Source organism: Cavia porcellus, unplaced genomic scaffold (assembly GCF_034190915.1).
Source record: "Cavia porcellus strain 051 isolate PalLab524CR breed Dunkin Hartley unplaced genomic scaffold, mCavPor4.1 scaffold_24, whole genome shotgun sequence".
In the NCBI taxonomy this organism is placed as follows: Eukaryota; Metazoa; Chordata; class Mammalia; order Rodentia; family Caviidae; genus Cavia; species Cavia porcellus.
Genome location: NW_026947507.1, coordinates 2888631 through 2903877, shown reverse-complemented (window position 1 = coordinate 2903877; position 15247 = coordinate 2888631). Strand labels below are relative to the sequence as shown.

The 15247-nt window shown below is 39.3% G+C and overlaps 1 long non-coding RNA gene across 1 annotated transcript; it reads left to right on the top strand.

Moving 5' to 3' along the window:
* Nucleotides 1–3049: 3049 nt before the first annotated feature.
* LOC111754773 (uncharacterized) lies at nt 3050–15014 on the top strand. Its single transcript, XR_002789439.2, has 3 exons — nt 3050–3447; nt 12670–12769; nt 14709–15014. It is a non-coding gene; the product is annotated as an uncharacterized LOC111754773 (long non-coding RNA).
* Nucleotides 15015–15247: the final 233 nt, after the last annotated feature.

Genomic DNA, 15247 nt, shown 5'->3' with positions numbered 1-15247 from the left:
TGTCTACACAGAATGAGATAATCAGTATTAACAAACTGATATTTACCCTCTACTAACTAAATGAAACTATGATTTGAGTGGCTTCTGTAAAATTAAAAGCTGCTTGCAAGTTCCCATTACGACTACTGGTGTCTCTGAGATCAAAACACTGGCTGGTGAACTATGGCTCCACCATCTCCTCACTATGGCATCAAAGCCTTTAAGAGTACAGTAGTACAAACTCAACTGAGGCGAATAATTTTGGATACACTAACTAGTAGTTAGTCTTAAAGTATTCCGCTGGCATTTGTCAGCCCTTTACTTTGATTTGAAACAGAAAGTTATTATAGCAGTATGGAATTTTCCCATTACTCAGTGCTTTGTATTCAATTTGTGAGTTGGCTGCACTGACAGGGATTCTTCTCATCATCTGACATCACTTAGTAGAGAGTATAAGGGCAGCAATTAAAAAATCATCCCCTGTGTAACGGGAAGAAGAGTGGGACAGAGGTGAAAATGATTGCCCAAAGTAAGGACCGAGATGCTATGCCAAATAGGGATTTCAGTTACTCACATTAGCCATGCTTCTCTTTGGAAACAGTAACCTTTCCAATGCTGAATGGCTATAGAGTACTTTACTAAATCTTTTTAGCAATTCTTACAGAGAAATTAAGGAGTATGTGGTTATCTTCATTTGTGTATATGAAAATGTAGCCTAGGATAGCCTACGATCCATTTTAGGCCTCTGTCCAGTAAACTATTAGAGATCCTGAAGTGCTGTTGTAGGCTGAATGGTGCTTCCTCCAAAAGATCTACTGAAGTCCTTTCTGGGAAGGAGAAAGAGTCATCTGAAGACAGGCCAGACTGGAGGGTTGGAGCTGCAAACTGAGTATGGCTAAGAATCTACAGCCACCGCCGGAAGAGAAGAAGGTCTACTCAAGAGCCTCAGCAGGAAGACAGTCCTGCTGATACGTGACTTTGGACCTGATGGGAAAGAATGCATTTCTGTTGTTTTAAGACACACAGTTTGGGGCATTTTACTATGAAAGCCTGAAAATATCAAGATAAGAGCAAATACTTACAGTTCATCTGAAGACATGTATCATGGAGGCAGTAATTTCTCTGCAATGAATCTCTGACTTTCGTAACTGCACCTGGATATTTCTGCAAATGCTGACATAAGGATAGAGACAAGTCCCTTACAAGGATTCCATCTCAGTTGTGGTTGCAGCTTTCTGTATCTCACCATCAAAGAACCTCCCCATGGGAGAAAAAACTTCAGTGTGATTCCAATCTGTTCCTCTAAAAGTGGCTTAAAATTCTGTACATAATACTCTTAGTTTTTCCCAGGAGACCTGAGAAATGAGCCAGGATCAATCCAGAAATGCCAGTGTTTCCATGCTGAATGCTTATTGAGTAACACACTCCAGTCAGAGAACAACCTAAAAAAAAATCTGGAAGAAAAACTACTTTCTTATACTAATGCTACACCACACACACACACACACACACACACACACACACACACACACACACAGAGTTTCCCTAAGGGATGCTTTACAAATATTTTTTGCTGAGACTTGGACAGTGCTGTAAATTTTGCTCAATTGTTTATCAAAAGCTAGAAATCTAGCTTTTGATAAACGGGATCTGTGGTCTAATAAGTTTAGGAAAGAAGAGCATTCTCTGTTGCTGGAATATCTAGTATGCATGCTCACAAATTACCTTCTCTAAGAAATATGGTTAAAATGTAGACAAACTATATTAGCCAATATTGTATTTCTCTAAGTTAAATGATCGTGAAACTCCTTTTTCTTACATTATAATAATGCATGTCTAGAATATACCCTGAGAAACGTGGGCTATTCTATGTTTTATATCACTAAGTATATTAAGTTTACTTTATGTATGAGAAATTATTTACCATGTGCTGTACAAGGTTGACTAACTGGAGAGTGGATCTCTATAGAGGAGACGTACAGTGAAGTAACTGGCCATGAAGGATAACGTGTAGGGTCTGTGCAAATAATGAGAACCCTTTTAAAAAGTAAAGAACACCAGATGATCTTGCCAGCACAATTCTAATGTTCTTGCTAAGCCTTAGAATAGTCCCATGAGGGAAAGTCTCTGAAGTTTACCTTCTTTATAAAATCCACCTTTGCCTAAAATATGATTATCTACATGAAATAATAGAAACTCAACAGCGGTAGCTGTTGGAGCTTGTGTTGTATGAGGTTCCTTTTACCTTATTTCTCTGTCATCCCAGGATGCTGTTTTCGACCCTATAGTCCTGATCCAGGCAGCAAGACTGAGGAAGGGCTAGACAGGTGAGCACACCCCAGGCCTCAGGAATATGCTCCCCTCAATGTACCCAAAGCTGCCGGCTTCCATAGGCCAGAATTTAGTCACATGGTCTTCAAGAGCCACTGAGAAAGTAAAAAGGACGACAGCCATCCTAAATGATCAGATGACTCAGGTAAGTTTCAAGGGTTTTATTGTTGCAAAAAAATAAAGTAACTGTTAGGGAAGCTCATATTCTCTGTTTCTGTCTCTGTCTCTGTGTCTGTCTCTGTCTCTGTGTCTGTCTCTGTCTCTGTCTCTGTCTCTGTCTCTGTGTCTGTCTCTGTCTGTCTGACTCTCTCTCTGACTCTCTCTTTCTCTGACTCTCTGTCTGTTTCCCCACACTCTTTTTTTCTGTCTCTCTCAGCTTCTAAATGCAAAATCTCAGTTTCATTATCTATCAGTAATAGCATGTGCTCGGAGGCAATGTTGGCCTTTAAACCATCAGACCAAACTTGTACTAGATGTGCTTTTTAGAAAATAAATTTTCTAAAAGAAAGGAAAATAGAAAAGATGCACAGACTATAGGGATTCCTACATTCTTTGTAAGCAAATAATACATTCATCACCCTGTGAAGTCCCAGAAGACATGACTGAGCCTGAGGTAAAAAAGATGCCAAGGGAGATGTAAACAGACAGGGGAGGGACAACTGCCAACTGCCAGGCTTCGCCTCCCTGGAACCCAGGAGTGCTCACCCCTGGGCGGGCCTGGTAGTGTTGACTGGAAATAATTTCACTTGTCTTAAAGAGCCCTGAAGCTTGCAGTCTTTCCTGGTGGGGAAAAGCAGGAAAGTTTTATTGGAAGATGGTTTAAAAACCAAAATCTGTACTTAGACTGTTTGGGAGAGACAAATGAAGTAGAGGATCATCTGCAAAATATGAGGAGGCAGATTTTTGACTCTCTGAGCCGTGTATTCCTATTGACAGCCTGATCGTTCCGCTCCAGAGCCTGTCAGCACTTCAGCCAGCAGCAGAAGATTCCTGGGAACCATCTTTGGTGTTTGGCAGGCTCCTTGCCAGGGCCAACGGCGTGCCCCTTCAGCATGCAGGGTTTGGAATCTCTTTCCAGTGGACTCCTGGAACAAAAGGGCCCTTTTTCACATTCTGGAAGAATCTCTGCCTGTGGAGGTACTGTTCAAGGGATGCCAAGTTCCTGTACTCAAGGGGGTTTATGCTGTTGTGTGAGATATATATACATATATTTTTTTTTCTCATTTTATTTTTGCAGAGCTGTGGTTTGGATGCAAGAACTTACATGTTCTTGGCACCACCAACGACCCCTTCAGCCCTTTGTTGTTTTAAAATGAGTTTAAAAGAGATGTGGTTGAAACTAATACACACAAGGGAAAGGTGGGAAAGGTATCTGTCTAGGTCACAGTGGTATCTAGATGCCGTTTCAAACCCACTTGATATTTTCCTATTCTAGTAAAGCAGAAAGGTTCAGTCTGTGGTGTATAAAGAATCATTATGACCTTCCATTACAAGGACCTTTCAACAGTTAGTCTGTTGAGTCTCTTAGAGTGTCCTGATATGAAGTGAGCTACAATCAAATTGAACTCAACAAACATAATTCTTAACCACATCAAAAAAGATTGGCAAGGTATGACCAAGCAATCATGGTGCCTGTCTTAGGTGAGCAATCAGGTGAGTGATTAATGGTTTCATTACTGTACACTGATATAGAAAAGTCTATTTAGTCATATTTAAGTCCACTTCACCAATTAGACATATAGTACCTGTGCATTGTAAAGATTCCTGGGTGGTGATGGAAGCAACACACAAGGCAGCTGTTCTTGATCCCCTCCCAAGTGAATAGTCAGTGGGAGAGGACTATTCGCTTCAACAAATAAATGTAATTCACCATATTTTGTAATTGATGCTAAAATACAAGCAGTAATAGTAGATCCCCTCTTTGGTGATTTACATATTTCCAAAATTATGCTATATAATTTATATGATGTTAATAAATTGCATGACAACTCTCCATATGATAAATGAAAAAAAAAAGTTAGGAAAGTAGCTTAATGTGGGTCACTTGCCTAGCATATACTGAGGCCTTGGGAGCCATTCCCAGTTCGACAAACAAGATAAAAATTTAAAACCTGAGTGACAGGATAAGGCAAGTAACTTGTCAAGGAGCCAGGATTTAGATTCAAATTGCTAGACCTTTGCCCTTTGCCCTGCAAGACGCACATTTGATGTATGATGAGGATTTGACTGCTTCTGACTGCAGTCACCACAGACTGTCTTGCAGAAGTATCTACGTTCAGTCTTGCAGGGTACATAAGATTGTGGCACAGCGATGAGAAGGGAATAAAATCATCACAGAAGAGTATAGAGATGGTTTAAGGGCTTGAAAGCAGTCAGATTTGGTGGCAGCCTAGGGAGATTAGCAGAGAGGTAACACAGGGCAGTGAAGGAAGGCAGCTGTGGTGGGGCTTAGGGCAAAATCACAGCTGTGTAACTGGGTTTCTTCGGTAAAATGAAGATCACACAGAATATTGGACTCTCTGTCCAGTTACGGACCTGCCTTCCCAGTCCCGGAATTTTTGGTTCCTTCTTTCTCTTTTCTATCTCTATCCACGGAGAGTTGCTCTTTCCATCTTTTTATCCACCGCTGACCCTCATCTCCATCCTCCAACCCCTCTCCAAAGTAAGCCACATGATTTTCCAGCTGGTGAGACTATGAGACTGGGTGTTCTGTGATTTACCAGATCCATATTCCCATGAGTTCAAGGACAAGCCCAGAGAAGAACTCTGCTACTGTTTCTGTGTTCATGTGGAAGGCTCCTAGGTGTGAGTTCAACCTGAGGAAGAGATAAAGCAGTTGCCCTTTATTCAGTTTACCAAGGAACTAAAGGACCTTGGCAAGGTCTGTGATCTTGCTAGAAGATAGAAAGTCTTTTTAGATATGGTTTACAACATGAGTAGACTCCCTTATCACCTCAGGTCTTTAGCTTCTTAAACCCCTCCAAATTTACCTTGCTGAGAGACTTGCACTGAAATCATCAAATCTTGGCTCAACTGTGAATAAAGGGGCATCTCATGTGCCTGGTATCTCTTGTGCTTTCTGCATATACTTATGGTTATGAACTCTAGCAAAGTAGAGAAAGGAAAAGAACAAGGTGGGAAAGGAAAGACATAGGAATAAGTAGGAGAAAGAAGAACGAAGGAAGAAGAAAGAGGAGAGGCGGGAGAGCAAGGGAAGATGCACATGCTCTAACTCAGAAAAGGCAGAAGTCTGGTGATAGGTGTCTGCAGGGCTTGGGAAGAAGAACGGTAAAACTCCCTGACTGGCTAGTTGGCCTTCCTCTCCCACCCTCCCGCCCCTTTTTTCCTCTCTCTCTTTCTCTCCCTCCCTCACTTCCTTCCTTCCCTCCTTTTTTCCTTCTTTTCTTACCTCCTTTCTTCCTTCCTTCCTTGCTTTTTCTTTCTTACCTTTCTATTTAGTGGTACTGAAGATTGAAATCATGGATGGGCTTCACACACAGCTAGTTCTCAACTCTTTTAATTTAATTTTCTTTTATTTTGAGACAAGGTCTCCTTAAATTGCTAAGTTTATCAGGCTGGGCTTGAACATGCAATCCTCCTGACACATCTGGCCTAGGCTTCCTCGGCCTCCTCTCCTCGTACAGGGCTGCAATTAGAGATGCATGCCACTGTGTTTTGCTCTGGCTTCATGTTTTTTTAGTTCTCTAACCAGTAGGAAGAAAAATTTATAAAATTCCATTTAACTGTAGAAACAATTCCTGGACGCTTATTACTGGCAAGAAACTGTTCTAGATGTTAGGCTTGAAGAGGAAAGAGAAAAAATAACTTCCCTCTATTTAGTTTCCCAAAGAACTAAAGTGCAAAATAGTTTGCTAAACTTTAGTAGGAAAACTTAGTTCTTCCAATTTACTGCACATTCTATAAAATACCAGATGACAGACTGACTCCCAAGAGCTCTAAGAAGTTGGAACCAGGTGTCTTCCAGGCCATTACATAAGCCAATAGCATTTATTAAAAAGAGTTCTCTTTTGTAGATTTTCTGTATTCTAGAAACTTCAGTCACCTTTCTCACTTCTGAGACTATAAAATCATTCAGAGATGCTAAAAATCCAACAAATGCCTATTTAAGCAAAGACAGGTCCTTCTTACAGCCTGTGAACCAATACAGACCCTATCTTTTCAAATTTCTTCATAGATGACAAAAAACAAATGTTTGAAATAGTTATAAACAAAGGAACACGTAAGACATTTGCAGAAGCACACATTTTTTAAAGCAGATCTGAAAGAACACTGTTTTGACTGTTAGATTTATCTCTAAGAACACAACCCTAAAAACAGCATGATTCTGTAGAGCTTTGCAATGTTCCTTCTCTTTGTTCAATAGCATCTTTATCTTCTGGACATTATGCTCCTAGGCAGAATATAAACTTTGTTCCTTTTTAAAAAATTTTTTTATTTAAGGAAAAAAAGAAAAAAAGCAGAAAAAGGGTACAAGTTATACAGAATTTCAGAAAAAATAAACAGTAGGAAATCACTAGTTAATGGATTACATATTGTCATCTTAGAAATATTTGTTCAAGTTACAAGATTAAAGCATATAAAGTGGACATTCAAACAGTGAGACTGCAAACAGTTCTGTTCGATGACCCAACAAAACTCAGTAATATCATTGTCTATCTTATACACTTAAATTTACATGCAGTTATACCATTTAGAGCACTTTCTTTTCCTCTCTTTTGTACAATGACTATTACACATTTTGGATTTTTTTTTGGAAGAGAGTAAAACCAAATGTGACTTAACAGAACAGAATCAGTTAAATCAAAAGGGTGGACATAATAGATAATGTAAAAACATAATACAAGGTGATCAACAATGGTTACCATAATGCCTCCCGCTATCTCAAATAGAGTTGCCTATATCATCAGTTATAATACAATTGAACAAAACAGTAAAGAACGAAACCAACAAGACCAAAACATTGAAGACATTACAGGTCTTCAAAAATAGATAATAGTCAACCAGTATGGGCGTCATAATGAATCCCACTATCTTCACAGCTGTGCCTAAACTTTCGAACCTGGTACTATCAAGCAAAGCAGAATAGAGGAACATCAGTCAAAACAAGATGATGAGAGCAATACAGGACTTCAAATCAAGTTAATAGAATATCAAAGTGGGTTACTATAATATATCCTGCTTTTTTAAAATTTATTTTTCCTTTAATTAAAAGGATAATAAAAAAGTAAATAATAAAATGGAGATTGAGATAAAAGAGGGCATAACAACTAAACAGTGCAGATCAATACATAACTATTTAAGCAAATTAGTGTTTCACCACAAGAAAATCCCAACATAAAAGTAGTTACCATATTGTCTCTTTCCTTGAAATCTTTGAGTATAACTTCGTATACTGTAGCATCAAATATATCAACATAGTGTATAACCATTCAAGAGAATGACAGTATTACAGGGTATTTAGAATCAACTAACAGATAATGAACTATGGTTTCTGTATAATCTCCTTGTCTATAAAAGTTTTTGTTTGTACTATCACATATAATAAAATCCAGTAAGATACAACATGTTAAGACCTATGGGGACAGAAGAACAAAAGCTTGATGGGACTTCAAAATAAGATGATAACAAATCAGCACTTCTCCAAGATAGCTGTTCCTATCATCCAATCTTCTCTGCCTCATTTCTGTTGAGCTCTTTTTCTGTCATTAGTTGTCAGCTTGTCTTCTTCATTTTGTTTTCTGCTCCATTCATTGTGGCCCCTCTGCCACTATTTCTAGATTCTTCGTATTTTTCTTTTTTAGAATATCCTGCAGTATTCTCTGTAGAGTTGAATTGGTGGTTGCATATTCCCTTAGTTCCTCTTTATCCTGAAAGCACCTTGCTTTTCCATCAATTTCCAGGGATAGTTGTTCTCAATATTGGCTGGAGGTTATTATCTTTCAAAGCTTGAATTATTTCCCCCCACGCTGTTGGTGATTTGATGGTTTGTGCCAAGAAGTCTGCTGTAATTCTGATGGGTGTTCCCTTGTAAGTGATTTGTTTCTTGTCTCTGACAGCTTTTAATATTCTGTTCTTATACTGGATTTCTGGAATTTTGATTATAATATGCCTGGGTGTACCTCTATTTGGGTTGTAGGTAGCTGGAGTCTTGTATGCCTCATATATCTGAGTATTTTTACCGTTAGTTAAATTAGGGAAATTCTCTTGGATTATTTCTGTGAATAGCTTTTGTAGTCCATTTGTTTGTGTCCCCACTTCTTCTCTTATGTTCTTAATTCTTAAGTTATAGATCTTCTTATCATCTTCTAGTTTTTGTATTGTTGCTGTTTGTTTTTTTGTTATTTTTAAGAAGTTTTTCATTTCATGCTCCCACATTACAAATCTGCCCTCCAGTTCAGATAATCTATCCTTAGTTTCTTTCAAGCTGTTATGCCAGTTTTTGATAGAGTTTTTAGTTTCCTGCTAATCTCTTTGAACCTGCTTCACGTATTCTACGTGTTTTCTATTTTCTCCATCAAATAATTCTCCCCTCTTTTTCTGTTCTTCCATTCACCATCTGCTTTTTCTTGGGTGGTGCTTAGCTTTCTCTGACTATTCTGCTTATGTCTTGCTTCAGGTCATTAATAACTTCATTCCTTAATTCGTCCATGAGGCTCTGGAGATAGCCTTTTATGTCTATTGGTGGTGTGTTTGCTATTGCCTGTTTCTCAGGATTGGGGGCCGAGGAGCCTTTCTTGTTGCTCCCTCTTCCCATATTCTTTGTTCCTTATATATGCAAGTGTGTATAGAAGGCCCAGCTTCCTTCCCTGTCAGCCACAGTCTGACTGAATTTTGCCAGCTAGGTCTTCCCACCCACTGCAGCGCACCAGGGAGTTACAGACCAGACAGTCTATGCGGGGCCTGCCCCTCCAGGTCAACCTACCTAAAGGCATCACCGCTAGGGTGCACCTTCAGGTGCTGGGATCTGGGTTGTGCAAGCCTACTGGGTCTCAGCCAGCAGCATCATGTAGGCCAGGCACTGCTCACCAATCCCGCTTGAGAGAAGGATATGTGACTGAAGTCCCTACAGCTCCCTGTTCCAGCAAGTCTGCCCGGTCCCAGAATGTCCTCTGTTGGCACCTCCTAGATTGTGGGAGAGTCCTAGTTTCCCTCACTCACCGGAGGTCGATGCACGGCTCCCCGCCCACCCAGCTCTTAATTCCGTTCACTGATTCCTGTTCTCTCCCTGCCGAGCTGATTCAGATGCAGCCGCAGCGGCAGGCAAATCACAGCTTTCAATGGCGCGGGCTCCAGCTTCCACACTCAGGCTTTATCTGTTCCTGTTATAGCACCAGGATTGTATTCCCAGTTGGTATCTCTCAGTTAGTTCTTGAGTCAGCAGGGTATATCTCCTTTTGGTTAAGATTCCTCCCTCTGCACCAGAGGATTCCACTCTCTGGATTCTAAGCTGGGTCTCGGAGAGAGCCTGCGTAGCTGCTGCTATCTGTCTGCCATGTTCCAGAAGTTCTCCACCTTTGTTCTTTTTTACAGAAAATATCTATAAGCTTCTATAGGCATATCCTCTGTACGTTTTGTTGGTTTTAATGCTTTTTTAAGGAAAATATGAGATTAATTGGTTATTTTCCAAGTTGCTCTAGTGGTCTGTGGACTGCAGCCCAATTAATAATTTTAAGATGAAATGGAGGATCAAACATATGTAAGAGGGTAAAAGCTGATTACACTGCTGAGATTCAGAAATAACAGACTCTAAGACACACTCTTCCACCACCCATTTCTTTTTCACCCTTGGCTCTGCTTAAAGCTAAGACTCCTAGCAAATAAAGAAAATTTAAGTACAATATTCATGACTTTACACTTGTAAGTGGGAGAATATAATAAATACGTGTACAAAGTGACTAAACGGACTCTAATGGAAAAGTATTGAATTAGGTGAGTTTTCTAATGTATGCCTTTTTTGATTATCAAGGCAAATTGATATACCATGTGCTGCAGGAGGGATGTGACCTTTTATACTTGTTGTCTTCCCCATCGTGGGATCAAATCCAGAGGAGATCTTCTTTTGTTTTCTTGCATGCAAATTGATGATACCTAAAACACTACAGTGCTTCATTCATATAGCTGACTTCCTTCTTTAATCTCATTCTGTAGTGGTCAGGCTTTGAAACTGTATTCCCAGAGACTTTTTTTATCATGCTCTGTGACTCCCCTGCCAGCTGAATTTTTCTGTTTTTGTTAGTGAACTTTGCATTGCTGTGACAAAAATGCTGGAGATAAGAAATTCAGAGGAATAAAAGTTTTACCTTACTGCACAGTTTTAGAGGCTTCAGCCCACAGTCAACTGGTTCCAAGACAATAAACATTATGAGGGAAGGCTGCTCACATTACGGCAGCCAAATAGCAAAGAGAGAAGGAGGCAAGGCAAAGAGGCAGAGCCTGGAACAAGGTGTTCTGTGCCAGGTCGTGGCTCCATGATCTACTCCCTTCAGCTGGGCCCCATCTGCAAAATTTCCATTACCCCCTCAAAAGCCATTGAATTAGATCTCATCTATGGATTAATCTGATAAAATCAAAGTTCTTATGATCCAGTCATCTTCTGAAAGCACCACACATGAAATTTTTTGGTAAACATTTTAGATTTACACAAGAACATGACTGCTGACTTCATTTTTGCCTTATACGCCGTGACCCATAGTCTGCTTACATTAAAAGTGCCCTGCTTGTAACTTTTCATGACTATCTGACTGCCTTCCTTTGGTAGAATCATGCACTTGTGTATCACCTGGTTTTATCTTGAGGTCCAGCTCTTGTTTTTCAGAAACTCCCTTTTAACTGTCATCTTTGTGAATCATGTGTTGCTGAAATAGCTGACCCTTGACCTTACTGGTTTGCTCCAGTCACTAGCCTCCCCAACACTGTGGAACGCTAGATACCTAGCATTTCTATTTCCACTTTGCCTCATTTTATTGCCACTTAAACTTGTTTGTGAAGACTACCTCTGAAAAGGTAGTATTCAATTTCATTCACTGGGATTCTGTTTACAACTGTATGGCCAGCGGTATTACACATTCCTGCTTCCTCTGAAATTAACATCACTTCTCATATATTTATTGGAATATGTAGATATTTGGTTTTGTTTGATGTTTATAAGTCTTATATATGCCAGCAGTCAGTATTTTTGTTTAATGACACCAGTAGATAAACTTTCCTTGAACTAATAAACTAGTTTACAACTGAACTCCATGTATAATCTGATTAATTCGCTAATCATAAGAAAATAGGTTTTGAACTCAGTCATAATGGAACTAATGCATCTCAGCATTCAGCTATGAATAGTTACCTCAAATACTTTTCAGGGAGAACATGCAACTGTCCTTCTGAAAAGCCTTTAAAAATAGCTGTATCCCAGAGTGGTAATAGCAATTCATGCTGCTATTAGTCATAAATTTGTCTATGCCTTTTACGACTCCATCTGAGCTTCCTAAGGGAACAACTTATGCCAGTGCATGACAGTCACTCTCATTGTATCAAAAACAAAGAGAGAAACAGGTACAGAGGGTGATGGAGCCAGAGAAAATTTTATCCTTTCTGCTAATAAAGTGAATCAGAAGTATATTTTGATCTAGGAAAGTAGAGGTAGGTAGAATTGTCAAATATTTTTATATATTTGACATCTTTAGTATGATATAATAGAATGAATATAGATTTCAAAGTCAGAATTATAGTTTTAAATTGTAGCTCTACCCTTCTATCTTTGAAATATCCTCTCTGAACTTCAGTTTTTTTCATCTTTAAAAAAATTAAGGATAAAGCCATTTAGTCTGAATGTCCATTGCTAGATTTGAAAATAGCAATAAAATCATTTGGCACTTTGGATATAATTAATACGTGGAAGTATAACAGTAATAGTAATTTGCTATAATCTCATTTGGAAATATTCTTTCAATTAAAATTTGAAAGACAGAACTAAAGAAATTAGAGTTTTGTTTAGTTTTGATACACATAGGCACAACTCTCATAGGGATCACAGTCTCTAATTATCCTGCCTAATATAGTGGCCGCTAGTTGTATATGATTGTTTATATTTAAACTTTAAGAATTCAGTTTCTCATCTGTACTAACCACAATTTAAATGCTCAGCTGCCACATGTGGTCAGGAATAAAGCTGAAAAGAGAAGACAGGAATGTGTCCACCACTGCAGAAAGTTCTGCTGGGCAGAGCTGGTCTGCTCGGAGACTATCTGTGGGCTCTGCTGCTTCTGTCACAAGACACCTGCTCACGGTCTGCCCTTCCCAGCATGAGGAATGAGACGGTAACTGTGTCTGATTCTCTTTCTACAGGTAAACTGGCTTCTCGGTCCTGCTCCTTTACTTTATTTCACAAAACGTCAAGGCATTTCTAATTTTAGGCCACTTATCAGAAGTCTGTTCCTGTTTCAAGGTATGTATTCACAAGTTCGGTTCAGACTTTCACTTTTGGAAGGATAACATAAAACTCTATACAGAAATAAGTGAGTTCTTAACTTCAGATAATATTAAAAACCTCTCATTATAAAATTCCAGGTATAAAATTGGTGTCAGAGGATTGCCATGATCTGTGTCTTTCCAAAAGTCATCCGTTGGAACCTAACCCAATGGTACTGAGAGACAGATGTCGATGGCAACAGGTCATAAGACCTCTGCCCTCCTGGGTTTGTTTATTGCCTTATAAAATAAGAGCCTTTTCCACTTCCACATAGGTGGATACATAAAAGACACCACTCATGAGGAACAGGTCCTCATCAGACATCAAACCTGCCATTGCCTTGCTTGTGGACTTCCTAGGCTCCAGAAGTACAAATAGTAAAATTTCTGTTGCTTATAAATTACCCAGTCTAAGGTATTTCATCATAGCAATCTGAACAGATTAAGACAGGGATCTAGCCAGGCATGGTGATGCATGCCTCTAAGAGGCTGAGGCAAGAGAATTGCAAATTCAATCCCAGCATGGGTAACTTCACAACTTAGACAATGTTTCAAATTTAAAAATGAAAAATGTGGGGCCAGGGATTTAATTCAGCAGCATAAACACCTGCGTGGCAAGTGTGAGGTTGTGAGTTCAATCCCTGGAACCAAAAAAAAAAAAAAAAAAAAAAAAAAGAAAAGAAAAGAAAAATGTGATAGGAGGGTGGTTCATTTCCAAGGTCCTGGGTTCAGTCTCCAGTAACACACACACACACACACACACAGATCTGCCAGTCCCTTATCCTCTGATCGTACCACCTGGATACATTAAACTGTGCTATCTCTTAGAAGAATCATACTTTTGAAGATAAGCACTTGCTCAGCGCGTTCTGTGTGTTAGTGTTGCCCATATATTAGCATATACGAAATGGTTACACAAGAAGAGTGTGAGATTCTGCAGCCAGGTGAGATGTTTCATAATGTTTGATGAGTAGTGTTCTAGTGTTTAGTTAGAGCAGCAGAGAGATCATAGTTGCTTGGACCTGATCAGGAAATTACTTTTCCTGATAAGAGGTGCTAAGCTTTCAGTGTTTCTATTGCCATAATAGGCAGAGAACAAAAGTTTGAGAGAGACAGAAATGGAGGGTTGCAGGACAAAGAAAAGACACTCCCATTGTGTAACAGTCATTTAGCAGGGATCCTTGGAAAAAGCAATCCCTTTAAATATAGCAGGTGATGGCTATATCTAAAACCAGCATTTTGAACATGCTAATAAAGAGAAGATTCTTTTCATTTAATACATGAGAGTGATAATCTCATATAAAACAATCTGGGAACATGGTGTACTAGCACAGACCTGTAATTCCAGCTACTAGGAAGCCTTAGTGGTAAGTTCAAGCCCAGCCTTAGAAACTTAGCAAGATTCTGTCTCAAAATAAAACATAAAGGGCCAGAGATTTAGCTCAGCAGCTCAAGCACTTGCCTGACAAACCAAGGTCATGAGTTCAGTCCCCAGGACCCCCCCCAAAAAAACAAATATAGAAAAGAAATAAAAATAAGACATAAAAAAGACTGCAGGATATAAATAAGTGGTTAGTGCATCCACAGATACAATCCCTGGTACCATAAAAACAAAATAAAATGAAACAAAATATCCTGGAATCCAAATAGCACAGAAAAAAGCATAAGATCAGTGAGATCTGGAAGTCTGATAAAAGATCAGAATCCTGATCAGATTAGAACAGAAAACTTTAGTAATCACACTGAAAGGCATTAACAAGTCAACAACCCTCCTTGAGAAAGAAGGACTTTAAATTGGTATCAGAATTTTCACTGTATATTAAAGATTTATTAATTGAATTTTATCACTGTATAGAATATAAATCTGTCTTGTATTTTTTAAAAATCCTATGTTAAATTCACGTCCTACTTCTAAGTCATAGCTTTCAGAGTCATCACTCATACGCGAGAGAGGTATTTGGATTGGCTGGATCACGTTGCTTTGGATTTGAGAATGCGTGCCCTGAACTGCGACCTGAGGAGGACAGCACTGTACTAGATGCACCTGAGCGGGGCCTGTACCTGTTCTGTGGCGGGCCTTGGAAGGGAACAGACACCAATACGGACTCATGCACACAAAAAGTGCTCCCAGGATGGAAGTAGCTACTATTCTAAAGCAAGTTTGTTTTGGAGAAAGCCAATTTGTCAAGCAACAGACTCACAATAAACCATTTTAGCAAAAACCAATTCACAAGAATCCACTGTTTCATTACTGGGTTTAAAAAATATATTTTTTTAAATTTTAATTTCAGTTTCTCCTCAGGGTCACAGCAGGTATCTCGCCATGAGCGCCTCAGTGCAGCTCAGCTGCCCCTGAATCTGTAGTGTGCCTCAGATGTTGGATACCAGGCGACGCCTCTCACGCGGTCACTCTCATGGGAAAGGGTGAGCGTGGGTGCTGCACACTCGTCTCCAT